The sequence below is a fragment of the Stigmatopora nigra genome, chromosome 16, assembly GCF_051989575.1.
Source record: "Stigmatopora nigra isolate UIUO_SnigA chromosome 16, RoL_Snig_1.1, whole genome shotgun sequence".
NCBI lineage: Eukaryota > Metazoa > Chordata > Actinopteri > Syngnathiformes > Syngnathidae > Stigmatopora > Stigmatopora nigra.
The window spans coordinates 11459472-11468197 of NC_135523.1; the positions used below are offsets into that span (position 1 = coordinate 11459472).

The following is an 8726-nucleotide window of genomic DNA, read 5'->3' on the forward strand; positions in this document are numbered from 1 at the left end:
AGACAAACTCTCAGTTCAACCAAGTCCACAAACAAAAATATAATAATTTACAATAGCGTTTTTCTTTTGCTATGCATGTTACTTAGTGGGACTTCTGGCATAAAATTAGAGCCTATTTTTGCGCAACATTCGCTCCTTGTGAGCTCTCATTTATTATGAATGGCTTTTAAGTAGCGCGCCCACCACGTGGTGTACGCCTCACTCTCCTATTGGCTGCTCCCGGCTGAGCACTCTCGCCTTGGTCTGCCTCGCAGGGGGTGTGGCTTTTTCAGCCGACGCTCGATCTTTGGGATACTTTGTGTGTGCGCGACGCTGTTCATTGTCGCTTCTGGTTCACGGGAGCTCTCCCACTCTGTTAAAAACGTTTACTTAAATGACCTTGCTCCTACTGGAAAACTTTGAGGTATTTTCATCCCGAGCACATGCGCATTGGACGAAAATACCGTATTGAACTCAAGCGAAGCGCACACGCAAATAAAAATAAAACACAAATACAAACTTTGATATGGACGTAAGAGCCGCATGAAACCGGGCAAAGAGCCGCATGCGGCTCGCGAGCCGCGGGTTGGCCACCCCTGCTTTAGATGGTCATTTTTATCAAACAAATAAAAGTCTTAGCATACTTTTGGCCCAGAGCTTTGACATTAAAACAAAAGGCAATAAGTTAAATGTACTTATTAAAAAGAAGACAAAGCAAATTGACAGATGGTGTTTTCATTGTAGCATCAAATGTTGATTCATGAGTTTGATATCTAAATATCTACTGTTGAAACCATTCATGAGAGTTTAATATGTAAATATCCAATATCAAAATATCAATAAGAGCATCGCCACGAAAGATCTACATCCGGGTTACCCCGAGCGACCCTCATTCCATTTTGGGCGGCACGACCTACCTCCATTCTTTCTTGACCGGCGCGCCACATAAACGACACATCACCGTCAACGGAACAAGACGACTGCGAATTGACCGCAAGTAGCACTGTTTGAAAATGACTGTTGGGTTTATTCTGTTTTATTATTATAATAGTTATATTAATTCATTTCTTTATTAAATCATTCTCTTTCTTTTCTTTGTATTAATTCATTACTTTGTTAAATCATTCTCTTTCTGTTTTTCAAAAGTGTTGAGGTCACGCCAAGTCATCTTTAACCTAGACAGCCTGTTCCAGGATGGTTATACAAACAATCCACCCAATCTGGGTCCTTGAGATTTGGTGGGCCCTTGGTGACGAGGACAGGGCTATTCGGACAATAACAAGAATATTGTTATTGTTATGTAACCGTACACTTCGGGTTTTTCTGTATGTAACGATTATATGATTATGATTATATTATATGATTCTTAGGTCAAGGAGGTTGTATAATTACTCTAATCTAAATGTTGTTAGGTCTAGTCCCTGTTTTTGTTATTAGTAAAATACTTTGATTGTTATTGTAGTCCCAGATGTTGTTTTTACTCATACGTGATGGAATGATCAACAACTCTGTAACTTGTGACCATAAGAATGGGACGAAAACGTCTATTCGAGGAGACGTTCGGAAGTTGTAAGGGACACTTGCTGTAACGCTCCCCTCCGGAGGCTTTTACCTGTTGTATCCATTTCTATTTAATTAAATGTCAATAATTGAATAAGATGTCTTCCTGCAGTTATTGATAATTACGGACGAAGGTAATTATTAATGAACCTGACAATGACCCAGAGATTTTGTCACCCAATGTAAAAATCTATCAATTGCATGCCGTTTGAGTTTATGTTTGTTCAAATTCCTGCGGTTGAGCAACACGAGGAATGGTGGGACGACGACAATCGAAACTGTCGTCGTCGCGCGGCCGAGGCAGGTGCCGAAAGCTTTCCAAACTGCTAAAAGTGTCAATTCTATCAATTGCATGCCGGTTGAGTTCATATATTTGCTAAAATTCCTGTGGACGAGAGACGCCACACATATATATGCTATTAACTTGCTTATCATCATAGGGCGCCGTTCAAAGCGGCTGCTTGTTGCAATAGCTCCCTAAACCCTCACTCGAATTCTGTGTTTGTACAGCTTTTTTACGGATTTTTATCCTTTATTTTATGTTTTTATTGTCTCTTAAGACTTTAGTTGTTACTTCACTTTATATATTATATTCGATACTTTAATGTTTTGGGACTTTACTTTCAAGACTCTACTCCAAGACTCAAGCTGTGCGAGAGGCAGTCTTTGATCTACTAGTTTAGTCCATCTTTTCAAATTCAAATTTCAAAATTTTGGAGACTATTTTGACCCACCCAGCCATGCCTACGCTGCTTTACACGAGGGATCAACTGTTAGCGCTACGCAACACCGGGATTCCCCTGGACTTGGACCTCCCCGCTGAGTTAAAGAGGAAGAGAAGAGGATGCAGAGCCGGACGAAAATGTCAGGAGAAAAAGCGACGCTTCAGACCCAGCATTCCATCTATTATTATGGGGAACGTAAGATCTCTCCCCAACAAGATGGAAGAGCTAACGGCGCTGACCAAACAACAAGGACAATATCGGGGTGCCTGCATTATCTGCTTCACGGAGACCTGGCTGGATGAGCGAATACCAGACTCTCTCATCTCCTTGGATGGCTTTCAGCTGGTGAGGGCGGACAGGGACGCTGAGGAGAGCGGTAGGAAGAAAGGTGGGGGACTAGCTGTCTTTATTAACAGTAGATGGTGCAGTCCTGGGCATATTACTGTGAAGGAGCAATTTTGCACTCGAGATATCGAGCTAGTAGCTGTTAGCATCAGGCCGTTTTACATCCCCCGGGAGTTCTCGCACGTCATCATAATAACTGTGTATATACCTCCCTCGGCCGATGCGGCAGTGGCTCGTGAGCTGCTCCACACTACTCTGTCCCGGCTACAGACATCACACCCCCAGTCTCTCCTTCTTATCTCCGGTGATTTTAACCATGCTCCCTTGACTTCGACTCTCCCCACCTTCACTCAGTATGTGAAGTGCTGCACCAGGGAACAAAAAACTCTGGACCTGCTGTATGCCAATACAAAGGAGGCATACAGCTCAGCCCCCCTTCCCCCACTGGGCCGCTCAGACCACAACCTGGTCCATCTGATCCCCACCTACATCCCTATGGTGAGGAAAATAAAACCTACCACGAGGATCATACAAAGATGGACCGAGGAGACCAGCATGGTACTGAGGGACTGTTTTGAGACAACCGACTGGGAGGTGCTGTGCAAACCACATGGGGAAGACATCGACAGCTTGACCCACTGCATCACAGATTATATCAACTTCTGTGTGGAGAACATCGTACCCTCCAAGAAGGTCCGTTGTTACTCCAACAATAAGCCGTGGGTCACCAGGGATCTAAGGGCCCTCCTGAACAAGAAGAAGAGGGCTTTTAGGTCTGGGGAGAAGGAGAGTCTCAAAACGGTCCAGAAGGAGCTGAAGAGAGAGATAAGGAGGGGAAAGACCAGCTACAGGAGGAGGCTAGAGAAGCAACTCCAAAGAGGCAACACCAAAGAGGTCTGGAGGAGCTTGAGGACCATCTCGGGCCATGGAGGCAACAGTGGGAGAGGCCCGGAGTCCGGAGACGGGGAGTGGGCCAACGAACTGAATCAGTTCTTTAACAGATCCAGCCCTGCCCCTGCTCCTCTGACCCCCCAGACCAGAAGCAACTCTACCCCCTCGTTCTCCTCTTCCTCCCCCTCTTCCTCCCCCTCTTCCACCGGTCTCTGCATCACTGTCGATCAGGTGACAAAACAACTAAAGAAGATCGAGGCAAGGAAGGCTACCGGTCCGGACGGCCTCAGCTCCAGACTACTGAGAGAGTGTGCGGATCAGCTTGGCACAGTGATTCTGCATATTTTCAACCTCAGCCTCAGTCTGCAGAAGGTCCCCACCTTGTGGAAAACTTCCTGCGTGGTCCCAGTCCCAAAGACTGCGAACCCCAGGGAGCCAAACCACTTCAGGCCGGTAGCACTAACCTCTCACCTGATCAAGACACTGGAGAGGATCATCCTCAACCACCTGAGCCCCCTGATGAATGCAGAGCTGGACGCTCTGCAGTTCGCCTATCGTCCAGGCATTGGTGTGGAAGATGCTACCACCTACCTGATGCACAGGTCTCTTTCACACCTGGAGAACTCGGGAAGCACGGTGAGAATGATGTTTTTTGACCTCTCCAGTGCATTCAACACCATTCAGCCGGTCCTTCTGAGAGAGAAACTGGAGGTGGCTGGAATAAGGAACCACCTAGCTGCATGGATCATCGACTTACTCACCAACAGACCACAATATGTGAGACTCCAGGACTGTACGTCTGATGTGGTAACTTGCAGCACGGGGGCCCCACAAGGCACAGTGCTTTCCCCACTCCTCTTCTCCCTCTACACGTCAGACTTTAAACATAATACAGACACCTGCCACCTCCAGAAATTCTCCGATGACACCGCCATTGTTGGACGAGTGACTGACGTGAACGACCTGGAGTACAGGGGAGTCATCACAGCCTTTGTCGACTGGTGTAGGCAAAACCACCTGCACATCAACACCAGTAAGACAAAGGAAATGGTCGTTGACTTTCGGAGGACACCTCAACAGACCACTCAGGTGAACATCCAGGGTAAAGACATTGAAATCGTGGAGAACTTGAAGTACCTGGGTGTTCACCTCAACAGCAAACTGGACTGGTCCACAAACATAGATGCCCTGTACAGAAGGGGCCAGAGCCGCCTCTACCTGTTGAGGAGCCTACGGTCCTTTGGTGTGTGCAGGTCACTGTTGAGGACCTTCTATGAAACTGTGGTGGCATCTACTGTGTTTTATGCAGTGGTCTGTTGGGGAAGTGGGAGCACGGAGAGGGACAGGAACAGGCTGAACAAGCTGATCAGGAGGGCCAGCTCTGTTCTGGGCTGTCCTTTGGACTCTGTGGAGGAAGTGGGAGAGCGGAGGATGCTGACCAGGATGAGGTCCATCATGGACAGCACCTCCCACCCCCTGCACGAGTCGGTGGAGTCCCTTCGAAGCTCCTTTAGCAGTAGACTGCGGTACCCTCACTGCAGGAAGGAGCGCTTCCGCAGATCCTTCCTCCCATCAGCCGTCAGGCTCTTTAACTTAAAAAAGGCTGTGGGTCAGGACCTCCTGAATTCGGATACAGTGTAGATGTGCTTGTATAAATATGTATGTGTATGTATATATATATATATATCTCACCAACACAGTTACCTATTTATATATTTATTCATTTATTTATTTATTAACTTACTATTAAGTACCCATTTGTGTATAATGCCTTTCCTATTCCTGCATCCTCACTCTCTTCCTATTGCAACAAAGAAATTTCCCGATTACGGGATGAATAAAGTTATCCAATCCAATCCAATCCAATTACTTATCTATTTATGTCTGAATTGCCTTTCCATTTCTGCATCATCACCCTCTTGCCGCTGTGACGACAGAATTTCTCGAATAGGGGATGAATAAAATTATCTAATCCAATATATATACATACATGAATGACAAATTTTGCATGCTAATGCTTATGTTTTTCTATTGCAGGAAATACAAAAGAGAAGAGGAGCTGCATCTTGACCACTGCAGATTTCCCTAATAAATACCCAGTAAAGCTTTTGATGAGTGCAATATATATATATATATATATATATATATATATATATATATATATATATATATATATATATATATATATATATATATATATATATATATATATATATATATATATATATATATATATATATATATATATATATATATATATATATATATATATATATATATATATATGTGTGTGTGTGTATGTATGTATGTATGTATGTACGTATGTACGTATGTACGTATGTACGTATGTACGTATGTACGTATGTACGTACGTACGTATGTACGTACGTACGTACGTACGTACGTACGTATGTATGTATGTATGTATGTATGTATGTATGTGTGTGTATGTATGTGTGTGTATGTATGTGTGTGTATGTATGTGTGTATGTATGTGTGTATGTATGTGTGTATGTATGTGTGTATGTATGTGTGTATGTATGTGTGTATGTGTGTATGTATATATATATATATATATATATATATATATATATATATATATATATATATATATATATATATATATATATATATATATATATATATATATATATATATATTAAACCCATACCAATTGGGAGCGAAAGATTAAGATTACTTGATTGATGGATCGTAATTATTTACAATGCATCAAAATTATGTTCACAGAGATAATAGTTTAATTGAGAATAAATGTACATCATATTTGCCACTAAATGTTATAAAAATATTTGTTTTGTCTTATAAATTGTGTGAAAATAAAACACCACTAAATCCCGAGAAAATCTGATAAAATTAGACACAAAATCTGTAATTAATATAAAAACATACCTTTCGCTGTCTACCGCTTGAAGTTAGGTGTAGAAATTGACGACAGAGTGGTGGTGGGAGAACTAGGTCCAATTTTATGGGTTTGTTTGTTAAACAATGACTATATTTATGACAACGACAAGAAGCACGTGGAACTCTTATCTTGTACACACTTGAGGAAAGCAGTCATAAAAAAGGTTGACTATTGCAGCACACCTCCTTATTTCCCCCCTTTCTTGGTATACAGTGGTATAAAATGGGCACCATTGATAATTGTCCAGACTCCCATCTCATTTTATTTTCTGAACCGCTTTATCCTCACTAGGGTTGTGGTGGGTTGTATGGATCAGCTACTACAACACATTTGGCTCTTCTTGTGAACGATAGCCTCAGCGAATCAACTTTTTCCTTTGCATCATCCTCCCCGAGGCCATGTACTTTCCTTGATTACCACATCCATGTATATCTTCTCTTGGGCCAACCTCTTGCCCAGGTCCCATGCAGTTCCACCCTAAATATCCTTTTACCAATTTAGTCACTATCTTTCGTCTGGAAATGTCAAATCCTTCAATGTCTGGTCTCCCTCACCTTGTCTCCAAATTGTTTAACATTCCCACTATCTATTATTGTCTTATTTATATTTCTATCTATACTAAACACTCCTAAGGAGAGCCTAAGCATCTTCATCTGCGGTACTTGAAGTCCCATCTTATTTCATCTCATTTTCTGAACCACTTCATCCTCATTAGGGTCACGCAGGGTGCTGGAAGCTATCCCAGCTGACTCCGAGCCAGAGGCGAGGGACACTTTGAATCGGTGGCCTGCTGATCGCAGGGCACAAGGAGAAAGACAACCATGTATATTCACACCCATACATAAGGGCAATCTGGGGTGTTCATACAGCCTACCATGCACATTTTTGGATTGTGGGGTGGAAACCGGAGTACCCGAAGCAAATCCATGCAGGCTAACATGCAAACTCCACACAGGTGGGACGTGACATGGATTGTAAGCCAGGACCGCAGAGCTGTGAGGCCGATGCGCTAACCACTCGCGCCTCTTAGGGGAAAATTAATAATTTGATGTATGTGAATTTGAATGTTTTGAGATTATGCGACGTTTTTTCCAATACCAAGGAGATCAGCCATAGCGTTTAATTTATAAATCACTAAAAAGGGAAACATTTTCTGAATCTAGACAATTGCTTTTATTATGCTAAAGTGGACTTAGTTATAGTAGAAAGTGGTAACATTTGGAGATTTGGAGTAAGAGCCTATTTGAAATGCTTTCGGTTCAGGTTTAATGAATATACTCTTACAATTTAGGTACCGCTATACAATTTGACCATAAATATTAAGGGATTGTTTTCTTTTTATATAATTTTTGTCACGATTTTCAATTCAAAAGTTCATAATGACAGGTTGCCGAGGATTATGTTAAATGTTGTTTTATTACATTTTTCTCTCAGAATTCTGATTAACGAAGTAAGGTACCTTCATTAATTTTTTTAACCTTTTTAATTGTTCTCTTTTTTTTAACTTTACCAAAAATGACTGTGTTCATTTTGCTTTTGTTAACACACTTATCCAAAGTGATTTAATATCCATACATTTGCCTGGCATTTAATGTCTGAAATTAACTGTAAATAGTTTTTATCTTTTCAAAGTTTAAGTGGATAATTTGTAGAATTATCTTTTGTTTAAAGTGTTATAGTAGATGAGAGACAACCTATAAAGACAATGTAATGTTAATTATTTTGCTAAAAAGCTATTAGATTGGATTTTTTTTTCAATCAACTGGTTTTAATATAAAAAAACATTACACATTATTGAAGGAATTTGGATGTATTGATAGATATGTATTTTATTAGCTGTGTGGTGTAATTGATTTAAAGGGCAGAGTTATATACCCACGCTTAAAATGGTAATCCTAGTGAACATGGGGAGTTAATGGTTCAATTCTATTAAGAAATATAAATGTGATCATTTGTTTCTGAATGTTAATTCATGTGAATGCAACTATTGGAGAGAACAACATTTTTTTTTTCTGTGACTGGCTGTAGAAGAGGTTTTTGAACTCCTGTGAAGAATCCAGCCCGGTTTGCCTTCTGTATGTTTTCCCTATTTTTAAGATTACATGATTTTTGTTTGTATCATTCTATTGTCTTGGAATCAAGTCTCCTTTCCTATGTTCACGGGTGAGAAGCAAAGAATTTGCATGTGGAGGAAGCCAGCCTGACTATTTATTGCGGCATAATTCTTTTTTTTAAATTATAACATCTTCGACATTATAAAATAAGGGAGGGCAGTTTTGATTGGTGTATTAAAGGAAGTGTGA

General features: G+C 41.2%; 1 protein-coding gene across 1 annotated transcript in view; it reads right to left on the bottom strand.

Moving 5' to 3' along the window:
- Positions 1–7196, bottom strand: part of LOC144209888 (uncharacterized) — a 31851-nt gene extending 24655 nt beyond the window's left edge. Inside the window, exon 1 of the mRNA XM_077736438.1 lies at positions 6411–7196. The gene's annotated coding sequence lies outside the window, so the exon portion shown is untranslated. The remainder of the gene's footprint in view (positions 1–6410) is intronic.
- Positions 7197–8726: the final 1530 nt, after the last annotated feature.